General features: G+C 41.1%; 1 long non-coding RNA gene across 1 annotated transcript in view; it reads right to left on the bottom strand.

The window, feature by feature from the left end:
- LOC144004210 (uncharacterized) overlaps positions 1–21,460 on the bottom strand; it is a 77,826-nt gene that overhangs the window by 13,736 nt on the left and 42,630 nt on the right. The window contains exons 3-4 of the long non-coding RNA XR_013279238.1: positions 7,447–7,567; positions 7,321–7,352 (exon numbers count right to left, since the gene is read on the bottom strand). This is a non-coding gene — a long non-coding RNA (uncharacterized LOC144004210). The remainder of the gene's footprint in view (positions 1–7,320; positions 7,353–7,446; positions 7,568–21,460) is intronic.

Raw genomic sequence — 21,460 nt, 5'->3', positions numbered from 1 at the left:
ACCCGTGATACAACTAGCCCCGGTCTCCCTCCTGTATGTTCTTTTAGCTGCAGCCAAATCAGTGATCGACCCATTTAATGGAACATATCAGTACTGCAAAAACTCAAGCCAACTTTCTTTTTCTTTTTTTTCTTTTTTTTGCACCGTGCGAAGACTGTTATCATCAAAGACAGTGTAAAGTTTATTCCAGCTAATTGGCAGCAACATAAAAGGGATATTGAGCAGTTTTGGAACGCACAAAAAAAAAAATCAGTCTTTTTTTTTTATTTTTTTTATATATTTTTCATCTGTTTTCTTTAAATGGCAAAAACAAAGCATTTGCTCATTAATAATGAAGGCGCTCCCATAAGTCCCCTGTTGATTGACGATCACTGAGATGTATGACACCTCTCAACTTGTCATCGAGGAGTTATTTGTACTCTGCCGCGATCCGTTCCGTGCGGAAAGACCAGATGTCCCGTCTTAATTAGGCCGGCGGTGATGTTTTTAATGACTTCTAGCCCATTACGTGCAAAAGCGAGACTTTTCCGATCCTCCTCCCGTCACTCCTGCGGGCCCGCCGCTCTTTGTCTCGATGCGATTTTTTTTTTTGACACATTTTGAGATCCTCCGAAGACGCCCGGAGAGACGCGTGTCGGTAAAACCCGAAAACAAAAGAATCCATTGTCGAAGAATGGGAGCGAGTTTCCCCAACGTCTCCGATGTTGTACGCGCGGGCTTCATTTATCCGAATGTGGTTGTACGATATATTTAATTCATGGTATATAAAGTTGAAAAAGTAGGCCATCATAGTTGACGCAGGATTTGCCGGGCGTGCTCCTTAAATAATAGTGCGGGAAAGGAGGCGGGAAAAACGCCCTCCAAGGAATCTCGGTGGTTCTCTCTCTAAGGTTTAAAGTCAGACAACACCTTCTTTTCCCCTCTTTTATTCCCTCAACTCTCATCCCTCTGTTGGTAATTCTTCAGCTCCCCTCCCTGACATGTTTTTTTCCCCCTCCTTTTTCTTGCCGATCATACCGTCGTGCAACGTCTTCGCCGCTCATTCATTTTAACGGGATCACGGCTCCCGGAAAAAACGCTCACAATGAAATAAGCATCACAAGAAGGCGGCTCCGTTTCCCAGCCCCTCGGAACAAATATGAATATATTTGCAATGATATCCCACCCTCTGGTGCGTCAATGAGTTACATCTTCGCAGCCGTGTCGGAAGAAGGCTGAGGTGAAAAGGAGAAAAGAACCGATCCACGACCAAAAAAAGGAAGGAAAAAAAAATGTATGGCACCTCAAGGTAAAAACACAAGCAAGTTTTTGAACAAATGTTATTGCTTGCTATAATGAGGGTATAAAATGTTATTAATATTTTAGAACAAGCCCTATTTTTCGTTTCTGAAACCCACTGTGGGGCTTCTTTTCAAAGGGTTTCAGTCAAAACCCAATGGGAGATCCAATTGACTTTAATCTTGCATTCGTTTGAAAATTTGAGCCCATTAGTTAACTTTGCCTTCTCTGCACAGTTTTCATTGCATTTCAATGAAGCCGCTTTCCTGTGGTGTTAAAACACTAATAGTTGCTTCAAATAGCAAATGAGAGGCTGCGCGAGGGTGGAAAGGAAGTGGGAGATGGAAGGAGGGGAAGGTTAAGTCGTGTGGAAAAGACGGCGGCGTTCGCTTTCGAGTGGACACTTCATTAGGTACACCTGCATGGTAACTAACGGAATCTAATACGACGATTAGCCTATTTTTAGTGATACTGCCATACAAGTAAAATAGGGCTGAGATTTTGAACTTGTTTGTTGAATGATTTGCATCTCAGAAGTACCTGGCATTCATTAAGTACATGAATTTTGGCCCTACTATCAAATTTACAATCTTTGATAAGCCTGATTTATTTATACTAACCTGAAAGTGTACCTAATGTTGTGGCCGCTGAAAGTATAAATACTCGGGGTGTGGGGCGATTAAAATTTTTAATCGTAATTAATCGCACAACTTTAATAGTTAACTCACGATTAATCGCACATTTTATATCTCAATGTACACAAATTGTTTCCTAAGTTTTCATACTTTTGTTAACATAAAAGTGGGGGGAAAATGTAGAGAAATATAAAAAAAATAAAATAAAAAAAATAAATAAAATAAAGAAATATTGATGCATCTTTTAGTCATTGATGCAGTAATTTCATAATTCATAAAATTAAAAACACGCACTGTACTGTAAAAAAACAAGTGTTATATTAATTTGTGTTGAGGTTCATTTTCTGCCAATAGATGGCGTAATTGCTTTTGTAAGAAGGTGACAGATCAGTGCATTTTTCTTTTCAGAATAAAAGCTAATCTAATCTTGTGAAATTCTGCACATTTTTTAAAATAGTAAAATACAAATTAACCCCAATCTCCACAGATATATGCCTTATTATTACATTTTTTTTTTTTTTTTTTTACTGGAATTCCCCTAGTACAGGCTTTCCAAATAAGGGCCAGTCATTAATCGTGCGTTAAAAAAATTAGTTTGATTAAAGGAGCTTTCAATTAACTCAAAATTAACGCACTAATTTTGACACCCCTAATAAATACAGGGACTGCATATACTGTATCCACTTCATGCATTTGGGAATGGTGGCACACTATATGCACTCAAACTTGGAAGGCGCGTTGACATAACAAGGCTAATTGCTGAAGCACATTATGGCTGCAATCCTGAGAGGTCAGAATGGTAATAATAATCAAATAAAGAATAAAAAAGCAGGGACCTGAATTATTCTCTCTGATGTCAGGTAGACTTGGGAAATGAGAGTCTCTAATTGCCTCTAATAATCTGCTTCTCTGTTCCATTTCTTCCTGGACCCTGTCTCACCTGCTCAACTTGTATTAAAGGAGACAGATGATTTTTTTTTTTTTTTCACCTCCACGATTTGAAAAAGTTCCCAAGTGTCTTGATGACATATCTTTGATGAGCTTTTATCAAGTACCTAAATAAAAATAAAAAAAAAGATATCAATATAAAAATGCAACTCTCAAGATTTTAACCTATTTTTCCAGGGTTGCTAAGATGATTCGGTTTTGAGTCTGATTTGGCAAATTAGCCAAATTTTCTACTTCGTAAAGTCCCAAATTTCTGAGGTTTTTTTTCTTGCAAATTTGCCGCTTTATAAAGTGTCAAATTAGGCAAAGTTGCTACTTCATAAAGTCCCAAATTTAGGATTTGATTTTTCTTGCACATTTGCCACTTTATAAAGTCCCAAATTTACTTTTTTTTTTCTTGCAAATTTGACGCTTATAAAGTGGCAAATTAGGCTAATTTTCTACTTCCTAAAGTAAAGTAAAAGTTAGTTTTTTCTTTTCTCACAAATTTGCGACTTTATAAACTCGCAAATTTGCCATTTCATCCATCCATCCATTTTCTTGACCGCTTATTCCTCACAAGGGTCGCGGGGGCTGCTGGCGCCTATCTCAGCTGGCTCTGGGCAGTAGGCGGGGGACACCCTGGACTGGTTGCCAGCCAATCGCAGTTGCCATTTCATAAAGTCCCAAATTTAGGAGTTTTTTTTCTTGCAAATTTGCCGCTTTATAAATGGCAAATTAGACAAATTTTCTACTTCATAAAGTCCCAAATTTAGGAGGGTTTTTTTCTTGCAAATTTGCCACTTCATAAAGTCCCAAATTTACGAGTTTTTTTCTTGCAAATTTGCCGCTCTATAAAGTGGCAAATTAGCCAAATTTTCTACTTCATAAAGTCCCAAATTTAGGAGGTTTTTCTTGCAAATTTGCCACTTCATAAAGTCCCAAATTTACATTTTTTTTTTCTCGCAAATTTACTACTTTATAAACTCGAAAATTTTCTACTTCCTAAAGTCACAAATTTAGGAGTTTTTTTTCTTGCAAATTTGCCACTTTATAAAGTCACAAATTAAAAAAAAAAATTTCTCGCAAATTTGATACTTTATAAACTCGCAAATTTTCTACTTCCTAAAGTCCCAAATTTAGGATTTTTTTTTCTTGCAAATTTGCCACTTTATAAAGTCCCAAATTGACAAATTTTTTTTTACATAAATTTGCAAATTGCCACTTTATAAAGTCCCAAATTTACTTTTTTTTTTCTTTTCTTGCAAATTTGCGACTTTATAAACTCGCAAATTTGTCACTTTTTATAAAGTCCCAAATTTACAATTTTTTTTCTCGCAAATTTGCCAATTCATAAATTCGCAAATTGCCACTTTATAAAGTCCCAAATTTACGCTTTTTTTTTTTTTCTCAAGTGGAAAAATTTGCGAGTCTCTTTCTCAGAATATTGCCCCCGCCCTCTAAAAAAATATATATATTTATGCATGGCCCTAATACGGACATGCAGGAGAACCCTGTCGTAGAAGAAATTTAAGAAACTAGAGTATCTATTCACTTGTATGCTACTGCTCATCCCTCGCTCAGGATAATCTTTCAGACACATCCGAGAATCGGTCTTTTGCTGACTTTGATCACAAGGGAAAGTAAATGTTCAAATTTGTTTCCCCGCTTGTACGCTTTGAAAGCTTTCCTGCTGTAAACATTTCTCCAAAAAGGTGTTATGCACGCTCGTCGAGCTCATCACACACACATCACAAAAAGGTGTGATGCCTCATGGGGGTCAACGGATTGGAATTCGTCCATTCCGCCTCTTGCCGTTTCACCAAATGTCATTACGGGTTTCATTACAGGCTAAACCCGCCTTTTTGGGGGGTGGGGGGTGGGGGGGGGGGTAATGCATCCCAATTAATTAAAAAGTAGGTCAAGTGCCGAGCGCCAAAAGGAATGCCAAAACCCGCCCGCCGTCATCCCAACTGCTCGCCGACCTCGTAGAAAAAGGTGCAGGCAAGGGAAGGCTCCATCCAAGTGATTTGTCACGCTTCTCAGCACCAACGCTGGCTGCCATTTTATATGTAAGAAAAGGAAATGATGAGAATGACTCTTTGCACTGTGAGCTTCCTGAAAATGCTTCTCCAGCTACTGCCGAGCAAGGTTGCGTCAAAGTAAAAAAAAAAAAAAAAAAAAAAAAAAATGAGTCAACAGATTATTTAAGCCAAAGTGTCCCATGTATTTCCAAGAGCTTTAGTGTCCCTGTGGGAGCCCTCTGCCTCACTGCGGGTCCTCCATAAATGAAACCACATTGTTTTTTTTTTTCTTTCTATGTTTAATCAAGCAGTCCCTACTACCACCCCCCACCACCACAAGTCCCCAGCATCATCACAAGCCACTGACACAATGCCTGACTAATCCTATGCCCGGCTTTGGGATATGGCACCCACACAGTCAAATGAGCAAACAAAGAAGCTTAAGTCCTCTATACTGGATTAAGGAGTTAAAGGAATAATAGTGGGCTATAGATACCCAGTCTTTGAGCACGGCTGCTTTTTTGGGGAACCCCAGGAACCGGGTCCCCATCAAGCCAAGTGTCTCAGACTGTCTGAGCCCAGTCAAGCTGAGGCCCATCTGTCATGACGCTGACCTTTTCGTAGCGCACGGCTTGGTTAGCGTTGCTTTAAGTATTAAGTACAGTCGTCATGACAAGAAGCCTACAGTCAAAAAAAGAGCGACGTCATCAGCTTTTTCCGGTCGAGTGAGCACCGAAAGTGATTTTTTTGAACACTTATTTCGAGTAGGTCTGTTCGCAGTTAGCAGAGGTGGTAAATATACTCGCGCGCTATATTTGAAGTAGGAGTACAGATAGTTGAGTAAAAAAATAAATAAATACCCCGGTGATAATAAGTACTGGGCATCCTCGAGTTAAGGCGCACTTGACTTAAGGCGTTTCAACTTTACAACGGTTACGCCCGGTACGCCATTTTGGCTCCTTGTCCGCCATATAGGCCGCAGTGTTTTTCCCTCATCCGCTATTTAGCCTTTAGCTAGTGCTAGCGCTTGTGCACTTATGGGAGTATCTTTGGCTTTTTCGCCCGTTTTTTTGTTTTTTTTCACATTAACCAACCCCCCCCTCTTCGTTTCCACCCATTTCTAAGCATTAACGGTAAGTACAACATCTTTTCGATTTTTTATGCAAATTAGTTTGATATTAATATTGACGAAATGGGGAAATTTGACTTAAGCCGAAATTCAGGTTACATCGCTAGTGTAGGAACGGAAGTCCGACGTAACTCGAGGACTCCCTGTAGTGATTCAACAACTTTATACTTAAGTATAAGTCGAAAAGTGCAGACACTGATATAAAATCCACTTTAGCTCAGAGTTTCTTTACTATTTATTTATTTTTTGTTAACCAAACCCCCTCAAACTTTCTATTGCAATTCTAAATCTAAATAAAAATGGTTGTAGATAAACTAATCTTTCTCACTCTCTGACAATGAGAGCACCGCTGCCACCTACTGTAGTGGATGTGGAATTACACTTTATTCCATTTCCCTGGGGTGCTGCTTTTGATTAATGCTAATGCACACAAAATGTCATAGACAGTCGTGGTTTTATAATAAGCAACTGAACACAGAATTAATTGATTGACAATTAATAGATTATCAAATTAATTGACAACTCATTTAATAATCGAGGAATTGTTTGGAGACTTTTTTTTTTTTTTTTTTAACCATCCATCACAGCAAAATGTGGATGATGCAGCAGGTGGGCTTGATTATGGACTTTTCAAAAGAAGCGCTTTTCGAGGGAGCGTGCATATTCCTTGCCCGCGTACGTAGCAGCGCTATTTTGTGTTTGTATATCCGTCCATCATTTTATGAGTCTTTAAAGGCTCGGTCGCGAGACCCGAGGGGAAGCGAAAGAAATGAAGGGGAAGGCGCAGGGCAAAGTTGCAGCGCGGGGGGTCTGTATCGAACCCGGGCCATCTACCCACCATCCCCGCTGCATCCAATTTCAGCACCAACGCTTCCTGTTAAACCCCATCAAACAGACACACGGCAGCACAAAGGAAAACCTCATCTCCACGGGAAACTAATCCGCCGGTGTGCGCTGTAAGCCTGTCAGGGTATTTTTTTTCCCCCCCCTCTTTTTTTTTTTTTTTTTTTTTATTGAAAGAAGTCATCACTCATTTCGCCAAAGATTAAAAGTATAGCTAAATTGAGAAAATCCGCTTAGGAATTCTGCATTTAAATACCGAGTTGGAGGGGCAGCCAGGAAGAGATGCCAAGCCTTGTGGGGAACAGACAGGTATGGGAGGTGAGATAAATTGAAAATATACATATTTGTTTTTGTAGTTGGATTTTTCATAACCATCAGGCTGTTTTTTTTGTGTGTGTGAAAGCAAAGGGTGGAGAGGTGTGGGGAGCTGGAGGCAGGAGGGCTCCACACATGGCAGTTGTGGGAAAGCAAAAGAGAGCCTCACCTCACAGGCAGGTTCCTGATTGGAGATTTGGGCTGCAGACACACGCATGTGAAATGACTTCCTGTGACTTTAATTGCCTTGCTGTTGGCAACAAGGTGTTTGAGCAGGGGGATGCCAGTGGCTTACCAGCTCGGCCTCGCGAGGGCAGGGGAAACGTGGAATCTCGGCGATCGGCAGCGCACCGTGGCGCGCTTCCGCTCAGGTTCGAGGCAGTGAGACTCCATTTCGGGGCAGAATAATCTTCCGACTGTAGATTGAAGACAGAAGCAAGCGGGGTCGTTTTGGTGTCATTTGTTTTTCATAGAAGAGGCGATGCCAAGTGCAGTCGCATCAATCCGTGCATTTTCTATGGCGCTTGTACGGGCTGAACATATCCACAACGATAACAACGATATCCAAACATCACGATACGATATTATCACGATAGTGTGGGGACATTGACAATACAAAAAAGGTCACAATATTGAAAAAAATAAATAAATAATTAGCTCATACAAAAAAAAAAAAAAAATCGTGATTTTGTACATTACAACAATGCTTCTAAACAACCTACAATCTCTTATAACGTTTAATATTGAGGCACTTACTTACTAATGCAAACACAGATTGAGTTCCTCCACATATTGACTCGGTCAGAAGGGCCAAAACATGCCTTGTGAAAATTAAACTGCACAAAAAAAAAAAAAAAAAACTAGCCACCAGAGGGTGCTAGAACTGCACAAATGGAAATCAATTTGGACCTTTTGAACAGATGTGCTGCTTTTAATATCGTGACATGACGACGACGATATATTGTGGCAGTTTTAATATCGCGATATCACGATATTGTCGTTATTGTTACATCCCTATCCATGACATTTGTGGACTATTAAGAGGTTGTTGTTTTTTTTATTAAACTAAGGGTGTCAGGCGATTAAAAATTTTAATCGTAATTGCATGACTTCAATAGTTAACTCACAATTAATCGCAAATTTTATATCTGTTCTAAAGGTACAATAAAATATTCCATTATTTTTTTTGTTGAAGTTTTCATACTCTTGTTAACACAAAAGTGGAAAAAAGAAGTGAAACTAATAGAAATATGGCTGCATCTTTTAGTCATTGATACAGTAATTTAATAATAATACAATTTGTTAAAATTAAAAAGATATGCTGTACTGTTAAAAAAAAAAAGTGTGATACTGATTTGTGTTGAGGTCATTTTTCTGCCACTAGATGGCATAGTTGCACGTGTAAGACGGTGACAGCTCATGAAGTAACTTGTGAAATTTTGCACATTTTTAAAATTATAAAACACAACTTCACCCTTGTCTCCACAAATATGTGCATTATTTTATTACATTTATTCCTGCTAAATTTTGACGTTTAGGTGTCTGCAGCGTTGCGACTGGAATTCCTCCCCTACAGTCTTTCCAAGTGAGAAACAGTCATTTATCCAACGTTAAAAAAAATAGTGGCGTTAAAGGAACTTTAAATTAACTCAAATTTATCACGAACTTTGACACCCCTAAATTATGACTTATGAATGTCTTTGGAATGTGGGAGAAAGATTGATTGAGGATTATTAAAAAAAAAAAAAAAAAAAAAAAAAAAGTCCTAAATAGAACATTTGACCAATTGCTCTCCCTTGAAAATGTGCCTCGCAACCGCTACACCAATAAGGTTTGCAATAACAACTCTGTATGCCTTTTGTGTTAGCAGCACGCTTGCAACATGCAAACCAACGATCCGCACCCCCAAACCCGCCACCCCCCCTCACATGTGCGCAGCGCGATCCAAACAGACTGACATCATTCTGTCTGAGATATTTCATGTACTATCCACAGAGCCGGCGTCTTCGGCGATAATTATGTCAGCTCCCAGACCAAATGATGTATTATTTATTTTTCAGTAACTGGCTGCTCCCTCTCCCTCTAACGACTGGCTGAGATGCGTGCCCCTGGAGTGGTCATTAATCTGATATCTGGTCAGCCCGGGCGCAGCCCCTATGATCCCGACCCAATCTCAGATCCTAATCCAAGGAGGAAGAGGGCTGCGGGCCAGGATTTGGAGGCCCTGGCTATCTGGCTCTCTCTCTATAATTGATAGGTTTTAGGCGATTATACCCTTCACATGATTATGATCTATAACGATGTATTGATTGGAGTGTTGCGGTATCTAACCAGGCTGCCTTTCACACCGCAGACACGTATCCCTTTTCTCCCCGATCTTCTAGCATCTGACTACTGTGCATATCGGTTTGGAGATATTTTGGAGTAAATAAGAGGTCACCGGGCAGTTACTTAGTGGAATTCCTCATGTCAGAGTTGAGGGTCATATTTCAAGAAATTGCCCCAAAAACTAAACAAAACAAAAAAACTATACAATAAATACATTCATTCCCTTATATAAAGCAGAACCCTTTTTTTTTTTTTTTTTTTTTTTTAATGACAATAATGTGTTCTATGCAGCTCCACTAGTCTAAATATGGCATTCTGGTTAATATTGCATTTGCTCCCAATAACATGTAAATACGTTTTTCTTTTAATGTTTTAATTGTCACAAAGACGTATTTATACGTTTTTTGTTTTTTTATGCTAGAGCATACAGAAGGCTTTGATGCAGCCTCTCAACTGCAAAGAACGGTTGCAGAAATGGTAGTTATTACACAAACGGCCAGCAGGTGGCAGCAGGGCAAAGGAGATCAACCATCTAGAAAAAAAGCAAAATTTACTCATTATTTTAAATAGATTTGTGAAAACTGATGAAACTTAGCTCTCTTCTAATGCTAATTGCTGCAAAACGGAAACAGATGGAACATACTTTTTTTTTTCCTGATAAAAGAAGAGACTTTAATCTTTCTTTTGATAGGTTCCATGCTTTCATAGCAATTGAACACAATATTATGTGGGCCTTGCAAAATCAGTCAAAATTCAGTAAAACAACGGTGAGCGAACGGGATTGCTTCTGTGAAAATGGCGGCGAGTGAATGAGTTAAGTGGATATGTATTAAAATACATGTAAAAGCATGTATGCAATTTTTTGGTGCCTTCACTTCAAACTCTCACAACTCTGTATCCCTTTTAGTTGGTTCATTTTATCGCCTTGCTTGCTAACATCCCCACTTTCTCAAGACGACAACATTCTCCCCTGCAATTCATAACCTATCCAACACATATTTTTCTCCCCTTCTCCTTGTCACTTGTTCTTCATCTGCCAACGCAGCTGCTCCTTATCTTCCCCAACAATGCTCCCGGTTTAATGGCCCAATCCATCATAACTTGGACTTCAGCAACTCGGAGTTGGTATTTCCAACGGCCAATCTAAACGCGTCCCAGTGCATCTGCTTGGGGAAACGAGGGGAGGCGGCGGCCAACTGACTTGCAAGTCTCTGAGCGCGGATCCATTCCAGAATGGGAATAACAAAGGCAAATCAAGATGGATCTAGTTTAGAGTTGGGAATGTCTGAGGTTTCAAATTTAGAGTGTAATGGATTTTAGAATTGACTCACTGCTACGCCTTGCCTTGCTGGTGGATGTTTGCCTGTGTCATGCTAAGAGAATTCTCCATTACGCTTACAGCAAAAAATGCTAATCAGTCCTTTACCTAAATGCCCCATAACCATGTAGATTATGTTTACTTCTCTCCATTGTGTTACACACCCACAAAACGGTCTAATTGAGGGGAAACTAATTGAGTTGGCTTAGATGCTAGCAAAGCAATTTTTGCACTCCTATAGACATCAACCCTCCTTATTAACTCATTTGCTCCCAAAGATGTATTTATACTTTTTTTGTTTTGTTTTGTTTTTTTAATGCTAGGGCTTACAGAAGGCTTTGATGCAGCCTCTGAACTGAAGAAAACGTTTGAAGCAACGGTAGTTATTACAAAAACGGCCAGCAGGTGGCAGCGGAGTATAAGAGATCAACCCGGGCCATGTTGCAAAAAACTCTTTTCCCCATTTTTTTAAAACATTTTTTGTTATGAAACTTCGCTAAATTCTAATGCTAATTGCTGCAAAACAGAAACAGGTAGAAACATTTTTTATTTTTTTCCTGATGAAAGAAGAGATGCTAATCTTTCTTTTGGTAGGTTTGATGTTTTTATAGCAATAGAACACAATATTCTGTGGGCCTTGCAAAAGCAGTCACAATCCAGTAAAACAGCCGGGAGCGAAGGGGGTTGATTCAGCGAAAATGGCTGGGAGTGAATGAGTTAAGGGGGACACATATTAATTCTGAACACCTTTTTTAACTGTTTTCTACACCCTCTTTATAGTCATGGCTGCCATTTCCCTCACTTTTTTCCCCCCCAGTTATTGAGGCAGCTCCATGAGGTTGAATCCACAACCCAGTCTTCATGCATAAACTGGGTAGATGAGTTTACTGTTATCTCGAGAGAGCATCAACTCCAAAACACGAGTTACACCAGCCTGTTTTGGCCTTTATGTAGCATCATGTCTTCAATTTCTCCTCCCAAAAATGCATCCCTTCCAGCAGTGTGGAGGAAGGGGAAAAAAACGAGAGAGAATTAAAGAAAAGCAGACAGAAGCACTTCGAGTTCATGCCAGCATTATGGCACATTTCCATTTTTCGCCTCCGTCTTAATCTTCATTGAGTGACTGTCATCACCCTCCGGCAGTAATTAGGCATGGGCTCTGGACAACAACAGACGAGCGGCTCTAGCTCTCCTTGAGAAGCAAATTACCTTTAGCTTATGGTAAGCAATATTCCGTGCCAGGCAACTTTTACTGCTGATTAGCAATTAGCCCAAACTAGCGGCAGCCGAAGCGCTAATGTTTAATTTGCTCCTCTAATGATATACGGCGTGGGGGTTGCAGGAGGCGGGGGGGTTGGATGGAGGTAGTCTCGGAAACGTATGGATTTCTACTTAATTCCTTTTCATTTATGACCTGACAGGCCCCGCAGGTAGGAAAGGGAGGAAATTTCTTAGCGATTAGTAATGGCTGCTCCTCAAAGGGGAGGCAGCAGGCGAATGCTAAGAAGGTGTACGCACACGCGCGCGCACAAAATTACTGTCTCATTTCTGGGCCCTTCCCAGCACATTCACTCGCTCAATTATTCACAGTGAAGTTTGAATAATAACGCCGTTTTCTCTGCGAAAACAGAGTGATTACTGTGCGCATCTCCTCCTTCTGTTCGGGGGGAAGCAGTTGTTGCGAATATGAGCGTACCTGGAGAGCTATTACAGAGAGCCCTCTGGTAAATGGATTGCGGCACACTGTCATGATGATAATGTTGTTTCACTTACCAAAGCCTGCGGTCGGCGCGCGCGTGCCAGGATGAAATAAATAAAGTGACATTAATGGGCATCTAAGCGTCTTAATGAAGTGATCCGGTAACGCGCAGCAATAAAGGTGATTTGTTATCTGTAGAGGCCGTTATTACCGCTGCAAAACATGCGAAGTGCAAAAGGCGGCAGGCATTGTTTTCACAACACTTTGTTAGCTGAATTACCCCAAAAACTGCTCTGCTGATTTTGTGGACAGGTGGCGCGCATACATAGCAAGGAAACAATTCGGTTTTAGTTTTTGTCAGACAACAAATTGGATAGGGGAATTCATTTTCAGTCTCTAAATCATGTGAGAGGGATGGATGGATGGATGGATGGATGGATGGATGGATGGATGGATGGATGGAGGGATGTTTGCATGGATGGATGGATGGATGTTTGCATGGATGGATGGATGGATGGGTGGATGTATGGATGGATGGATGGATGGATGGATGGATGGATGTTTGCATATGTGGATGGATGGATGGATGGATGGATGGATGGCAGTCAGCTATATAACCAATAGGGATGTAACGATATCCAAACATCACGATACGATAATTATCACGGTATTGTGGGGGCATTGGCACTATTTAAAAAAGATCACAATATTGTAAAAAAAACAAAAAAAAAACAGCAATGCATATAAACCACCTACAATCTCTAATAACAATATTGAGGCACTTAATTGCTAATGCAAGCACACATTGATCGCTTCACAAGCAAATTCGGTTCCCCTTCATCTGACAATTAGCATCGATTTTAAACAGAGAAGGCCAAAACATCCCTAATGAAAATTAAATTGCACTAATAAACTAGCCACTAGAGGGTGCTAAAACTGCACAAATTGAAATCAACCTGACTTGTTTTTAACAGATGTGTTCCTTTTAAATATTGTGAACATGACGACGACGATATTGTGGCAGTTTTCATGTCACAAGATCACGATATGCCCTTATCGTGACATCCCTAATAACCAATGTCTGTATGAAAACTAGGTGGTGGAATCAACCAATCACTGGCCCTGCCTCTAAGACAAGTCGGTATGCCAATGATAGCCCATCAAGCACAACCGAAAAAATGGATGCATAGAACTTAAGTCACTTTCTCCAACCCATTCCATTCACACATTTCATTCTACTAGCAGTACTTGGAGCACCCCTGCACAATTGGTACAGTCCCATTTCGATGTCACTTGTGTCTTTTCCATTCATGGTACCTCAGCGTTTGTTATAAATGGTATTTGGCAGAGTGCCGCTCGATTGTTTTTGTCTTACGGAATCCATTTTGTGAACAAAAAGATTTGTTCCTTTGCCAAGAATCCTGCGAACCGGCCGTTCCGCGTTTGGCGGAGGTCTGTTCTCTTTCTGCGTTGTCTGTCATCATATTTTAGTTTGAACAATCTGCCGCAAATGCATGTTGCCTCACAGCAGCGGCAGTTAAAATAAGCTCTTGATTTTTTTGGGAGATGTGTTCCGTGGGAGGCTGCTGCTCTTTAGCTCCTCATACCTTGTTTACTGCAGAGACTCTGGCCTTGTTTGCAAACACAAGTAGGCAGTGTCAGAAGAGGCTCCAGCAGCTCCCACGGGGCCACCGTAATCTAGGGCGGGTTCCTCTTTAAACTAGAACGCGCTGGGAGGCTGGACTCGACAAATCAGGTGCAGCCGACTAATCTCCGGTGGGCTGCGTCTGGAACAGGGGCTTGTTAAAAAGTGCAATGGGCGCTGTGGGAATAGCCCGTCTCCCCTCGGGGTTAGGGACTCCTCCTCTCTAATGAAGGTGCAGGATGAGGCTCGTTATGTGCTGCTGCCTGTTATTCCGCTGGCTCGCCCTCGACTTGCTCACTCTGGCTGTACTGGCGATCGCGCGGCAACAATCAGACCGCCATTCTGGGCCCTCTTGTTGTTTTTCAGCGTTATAGATGTTTCAGAGGGGAGTGATTTAGAAGGGGCTGAGACAAATGGAGGGAGTCGGGACTGCTGGTGAACATCCACTGTTTGGACAGCTGCAGTGTTACATAGGGGCGATAACAATAAGACTAGTCTAGCGGGTCATTAGGGCTCTAACGGTGACGATCACTCACACGCAGCCCCTCAGACCTGTTGGAAGATATTTTGGAACGGTGGGCCATGTGAAATCTGTAGACTCTGTCGGTACAGATTCTTTGTTTATGCACTTGACAAATTAGAGATGGGCTTGATAAAAGTGCTGTTCACGTCTACTTGGCAGTTACCAGCAGAGGGCACAATAAATTCAGTCCCGCCTCAGTAGGCTGCTGCGCAAAATGGGGGGGGGGGGCAAGAGTGAGAGCAACATATGCGCAAGACCATGAGGGTATAGGTTCATAAAAGTGGGGCACTATAACAAACTGTCGTATGAATATATTCAACCCTTAACTCATTTACTCCCAATAACGTATAAATACGTTTTTTTAAATGTTCTAAGCGTCCCAAAGACGTATTTATACGTTATTTTGTTTTTTGTTTTTTTATGCTAGAGCATACAGAAGGCTTTGATGCAGCCTCTCAACTGCAAAGAACGGTTGCAGAAATTGTAGTTATTACACACACGGCCAGCAGGTGGCAGCAGAGCAAAGGAGATCAACCAGGGCCATGTAGAAAACTGATGAAACTTAGCTCTCTTCTAATGCTAATTTCTGCAAAACGGCAACAGATAGAAACATACTTTTTTTTTCTGATGAAAGAAGAGACTTTAATCTTTCTTTTGATAGGTTCCATGCTTTTATAGCAATAAATATTCTGTGGGCCTTGCAAAATCAGTCAAAATCCAGTAAAACAGCCGGGAGCGAACGGGATTGCGAAATGTGAAAATGGCGGCGAGTGAATGAGTTAAAAGCAATAATGTCCATAGGGTAGCTTGCTGAAGCCGAAGTTATCCGAGGTTCTGCATGATGGAGCTGATGTGAGTAAAATAGTAGAAACTGTAAGAAGAATGGTTGTTTACTTGTCATAGGTTGTTTACTTTACTGGATTTGATCCCTATTCAGACTCTGGAAATCTCTGTTAAACTTCCACTGCTGTGTATGGAGCTTTTGTGCAAGCATTTCCTCTCTATCCCCTTTCAAAGTCAAGAGACACAAACTTTCCACAACCCATGCATCGAGTTTGCCCAGACTCAGGGGAAAGACAACATGGAGGAAGCCCTCATCTTTCACACAGTGGGGAAAAAAAAAAAAGATTGACAGGTAACTGGTTCAAAGCGTTCTACATCTTTCCTCTAGTGCAGAATTTCAATGCTACATTTTTGTTTTTTTTTCTATTTGCTGGCAAAGGCCGTTTTTTTTCTGTGATTCCGTGTAAGCCCATCAAAAGATTCTGCTGCCCATTTGCGAATTGAGATAAACATAAAAAAAAACAAAAAAAAAACAAAACAAAAACATGGCAGTAACATCATGCCCGAAGAATTTTACTGCAACTGCAAGTGTTTCCTTTGTTCCATCCTTAGAAATCATGCAAGGAAAATGTTCATTTGATCCACACACGGGAAATATTCCTCACCATGTATACAGTGGTTTATAAAAGTGTACACATATGTACAGTGCTGCGAAAAATCCACCGGTGGCTTTGTTTTGGTGACGTGTTGAATCGGCATCAGGGCATTTGATCACTGCGATTGGCTGTTAGCTAGCGAATCAGCGCACGGGACAAGAAGAGGAAGTGACGAACGTGGATAAACATTACTGATTGAAAGCCTGGACCATTTTTTGATTCTCTCATTTACAATGTCTGTCTGGACAGAAGATCGTGAAGATGACTTCCGGCATTGTCTGATTTTACCGTTAAAGGGTATGCATGCCGACAAAGGTATAAAAGCCAAACTATGGCATGACATGGGGACGCGACTGGATATAGAAGGTAGGATTTACTTTTTTTTTATACGATACTGTGCAAAAAGCCGGAGGGTTTCATTCACGTGGGAGGACATCGTGACAGAAAAAGCAACCGGTGCGTGTTGTTTACGTTTTAAATCCCGTCCCCGTAAAGAGGTTTCTGGTTGCCTTTCGGAATAGTGACCACCATCGCCACCGATGGTATGGAGGGGAATTACTTCGGTGCGCTGTGTATTTACATCATTTTTTCGACTTGACGTGCCGACGTCTGGGCCGAGGCAACGGGGTGTCGGCGCATTGGCGTATCTCGGACTTTACAGTGAATGAGCCTCAGACTTCTGAGTCCAATTCTACAAGTAAAGACAATGAAATATATGGAGTACGTCATTTACAGGATGGATGGCTTTGAGGCAGATGAATGCTACATCCACAATGTCAAACTGACAAGAAAATAACGTAGAACAAACGAAGATGGAAACTAAGGCTCGCTGATCTCAAAGCAGGTGGTGAAATCACCGGCCAATCGATATTAACACATTCACTGTCAGGCCGGCAAAAAAAAAATTGACATTGACGTCTTTTTCCGTCAATGGCAGTGAATGAGTTAAGGACCAACGTTGTTCCTGTAAAGCTGAGTAAGTCCTCTTCCACTCATGAAAAAGCCAAAAGGCAATTGGCTTTTACAAACATTTCATGACGTTGAAGTTGCAGAAAGAACAAAACGACCTTGTATGTGTGTTAACGTATCCTGGCGCACTCATCAAATCCACTTTGCTGCCCCAACAGGGGTAAGCATCGCATCACCTCAAGTTCAATCCAACCCAGAACTGTGTTTGACTTCGGGGGTCAAAGCTGTGGGGGCCATCTTTGTTATCAGCTGCTCAATACCCACTAGCTGCACCTACAGGAGCTTGGATACGGGGTACGAAGTGATAAGGAAAGGTCAGTCTGCTGGAGCCATCTGCATGCCGGGGTTGAGTCAACATGTCCGTCAGGCAGTACTCATCCAAGTTGAACATGAACTGATACAGATATATGACTTTGAGTGATTTGCTCAATAAATCATCTGCACAAGCCTTGATTCCTGAGCTGCAGTCAGTATTTGACCGTAGTAGTTTAATAAAATGGCACGAAAAGGGCCGCTTGAATTTTAACGGCGGACTACTTTACTAAGTTTATTTTCTAATTACTTTGCGCTGAGTGAAACTTGCTTCAAGGGTGGAATTTTCGCCAAAAAAATCCAGTCTAATATTTAATTAAAGAAGGAAATTCACGAGGACCTTGAATTACAGAACTACTAATACATAAATACACATGAAATGTAAATTAATTAAAATGACGAAGAAGATCCTCCGAAATGCAACAAAACAGTGTCAATATACTTCAACGTGACATGAATACATCAAATCCTAAAAAAATATTCTCGGTCCAAACTTCTGCATTTAAATTGATGTAGTTATCATATTTCATCATAACACTCAGCGTCTTTGCGTAATGATGTCGATGTTTAATGGCCCAAAACAAAGCACTCACTCCCCCGGCTGTGAATTGACGTTAACACAAAATTTACTCCAGTCTGTGCAAGTCCAACCGCAAACACTTGTTTCCGGTTATCAGTGGGATCACTTCATTGGGATTTTCCTGAATCTGTATTGCGTAAATGTGCGAATGGGAATTTAATAGCATAGATGTTACGATTATTAGAAACCTTGAAACGACTGCGACTTTACACATGAGCTTTAATCGTACATACACCAAATGTTCAACCAAAACATACATTAACGAATGCTCTGTTTGTTTGTGTTGCTGCCGTGTGTATATAGTAGCTGTTTAACTCATTTACTCCCAATAACGTATAAATACGTTTTTTTAATGTGCTAAGTGTCCCAAAGACGTATTTATACGTTTTTTTGTTTTGTTTTATGATAGAGCATACAGAAGGCAGCCACTCAACTGCAAAGAACGGTTGAAAAAAATGGTAGTTATTACACAAACGGCCAGCAGGTGGCAGCAGAGCAAAGGAGATCAACCAGGGCCATGTCGAAAAAAAGCTCAAATTACTTACAATTTTGAATAGATTTGTGAAAACTGATTAAACTTAGCTCTCTTCTAATGCTAATTGCTGCAAAACGGAAACAGATAGAAACATACTTTTTTTTCCTGATGAAAGAAGAGACTTTAATCTTTCTTTTGGTAGGTTCCATGCTTTTATAGCAATAGAATATAATATTCTGTGGGCCTTGCAAAAATCTGTCAAAATCCAGTAAAACAGCTGGTGTTGCTTCTGTGAAAATGGCTGGGAGTGAATGAGTTAAAATGTAGAATTACTATAACATCGATGCTAATCTTTTTTTATTCATTTGCATCATATGTTAACATTATGATAGTGGGCACACAACAAAAGAATTAAACATTGAATATTAAACCGCCAAACCGCATATTTTGTCTGCTAGCATGATGCTAGCACACGGACGGGCTAACAGAAGTTAGCATAGGTAAAGGACTGTGTATTGAAACACAGCATCTTCTCACTAAATATCCCAGCACATTCCAACAGGCTTGATGTCCCGACTTTTCCAGGAGACCCCCCCACACACATCCCCATGTACCCCCAGCCCTCCCCCACACGCTGTGTTATTCCTGATTAACCGTAAACGAGCAAATATTTTCCCAGTGTTCGCCAGGTTAGATCCCCATTTAATTAAACTGGCTCATTATGTTGCTCTCTGATTAGTGGAGGAGAATCAATTATTCAATTCACAAACACGAGGCTGCGAGGAGCTGGAGGTGCACAACGAGCTGCTCATTTAATTCCAAGGACACTAATTAGCTACAAAGCAAGCAGTAACTTTCCCTCTACCCCCCCCCCCCCCCCAAACCCTCTTCCTTCTTTTCCAATTATCACGCAGGCAGGACACTTAAAGCGTGTGAGGGAGAATCACAGGCCCCGGCCTGTGGGTGGTGCTTTGTAGGCGGGGAACGGCGTCGGCGTGGCAGGTCAACCTCGGCCTTATTTACCAGGATTCTCCCTCCGGTTCGTGAGGTCAAGACGGAGAAAGCGGGCAGGAGGGAGCATAAAAGTATTTGGCAAAATGGAGATCACGGCACCCGAGCTTTCAGGGAAGCACCCTGGGGGGATTCGCGGATGCGTCAAGCCGGCGGCCGCTTTACTTTTGTTCTCTGCAATCAAACGGTGGGCAATTATCCAAATTATTGACAGCAGATTTCTCATTTCAACTGAAAATTAAGGCTATCAATAAAGCTTTCTGATGCAAAAGTGACTAATTAACCAACAGAGTGGAGCCTCTGAAGCCTTGATATAAATAAATAAATTTCAAAAATCTGCAGTCGGCTGCACGTTGTGGAAACACAGGGGAACTAATTAGTTTAATTATCAAAACAGCTAATTAAAATTACACAGTTGCCTAATTAGTTCTGTGCCTCTTGCTGTCTCCTTCTCCCCCCCTCTTCTTTTTTCTTAGTTGCCCTCTCACTCTTTAATTGACAGTGAAGTTAAATATAAAATAAGAGGAAATAAGGGAGCGAGGGAAGTTTGTCTGTACGCGGCTACAAACAGCTCCCGCTGAATATCTCCTCCGTGGCAGAATCCCTAACAACCGAATAGATGGCTTGTCGTTCCCCTTCTCAGCGAGCCCGTCCAAATTCTCCTCCCATTAATCTGTCCCGGATTGAAGATGCACATGGTGGGGTTGAAAAACGAGAGGTCAAAGCCAAACAGCGGGGTCCCCAGAAAGTCCCAGTTTACAGCTTTAATGCGACTTTCAAATGACACATAAAAAGACGGATTGACTGGAGACGTCGCAGGTCTGGCTGCCGCGGCGCCAGGTGATATGCGGCCGTTTTAATGATTGCCAGCCAAGCGCAAAAATACTGTGTGGATGCCTGATGTGTATTCATTTGTAGAGCTCAATCAGCCGCACAATAACAAGACTCCTTTTTGTTAAAAAATAGGCAGCAGGGCACAGTGGCGCCTTGGGATACGGGTTTAATTCGTTCCGGGACCGCGCCCGTCTCTAATTGTCTTTCCCCATTGGAATGAATGGAAATGCCATTAATCCGTTCCAGTCTCTATTGTTTTGTAAGGAAAACAGCACCATAACATTTTCTTTACTTACGACTATTGATACGATTCATAAGCTCATCTCAGGTGTTTTTGGTTCATGTGGGCTGTCGAGCATTTCTCTGCCGGTATGGTAAGGCTTTATAGTTATCGTTATAAGTAGGGATGTTATGAGACCACTTTTTTTCAGAACGATACCGATACTCAGACCCTCAGTACTCTCCCGATATCAACTGCCAATACCAGTAGTACATTTTGACAAAAAAAAAAAAAAAAAAGATTTTTAAACAAATATATTTCCTTTAATTTTGAAAAACAAAAACAAAAAACAGCACAGTCACTCTTCACATATTCTTAACGCTCAAAATAAAACACAAAAATACTCTTTTAGTTTAAGATTCACAATTTTGAAGTATTTCCAAACCGGTGACATTTTGGTGAAAAACTGCTGCAATGTCACATTTGGGGGGGTGTTGGAGGCAGGACCCAAATGCAGGCGGCAACAAAAACAGGGCAAGGCAGGGATGCAAGTAAAAAAAAGGGGAATTTAATTCACAAAAAAATGTAAACAAGGTACTATGTAAAAATACAAATTAATAAGGTCAAAAACAAACTAATGACGAAAACACGAGTGCAACAAGACATGGCATGGACAACAACAGCAACAATGACCCAATCAGAACTGAGAGAAAGCAGGGTAACTAAATACACATGGTAACGAGAAAACAACAGACACCTGGGCAAGATACAAAGAGGCTGATTGGTCAACACACTGGGAAGGGAAGACACACTCAGGTAGCCGTGGGTTAGACATAACGGGGCAAGGGAAGAGACAAGGAATACGTGACAAACAACCAAAAGAAAACAAAATCCCACCTCCACAAAACCAAAACATGACATGCAAGCTAGCGCCAGTTACAGGCAAGGAGGACTCA

The sequence above is a fragment of the Festucalex cinctus genome, chromosome 16 (assembly GCF_051991245.1).
Source record: "Festucalex cinctus isolate MCC-2025b chromosome 16, RoL_Fcin_1.0, whole genome shotgun sequence".
NCBI lineage: Eukaryota > Metazoa > Chordata > Actinopteri > Syngnathiformes > Syngnathidae > Festucalex > Festucalex cinctus.
This window is presented reverse-complemented; position numbering and strand designations above follow the sequence as displayed.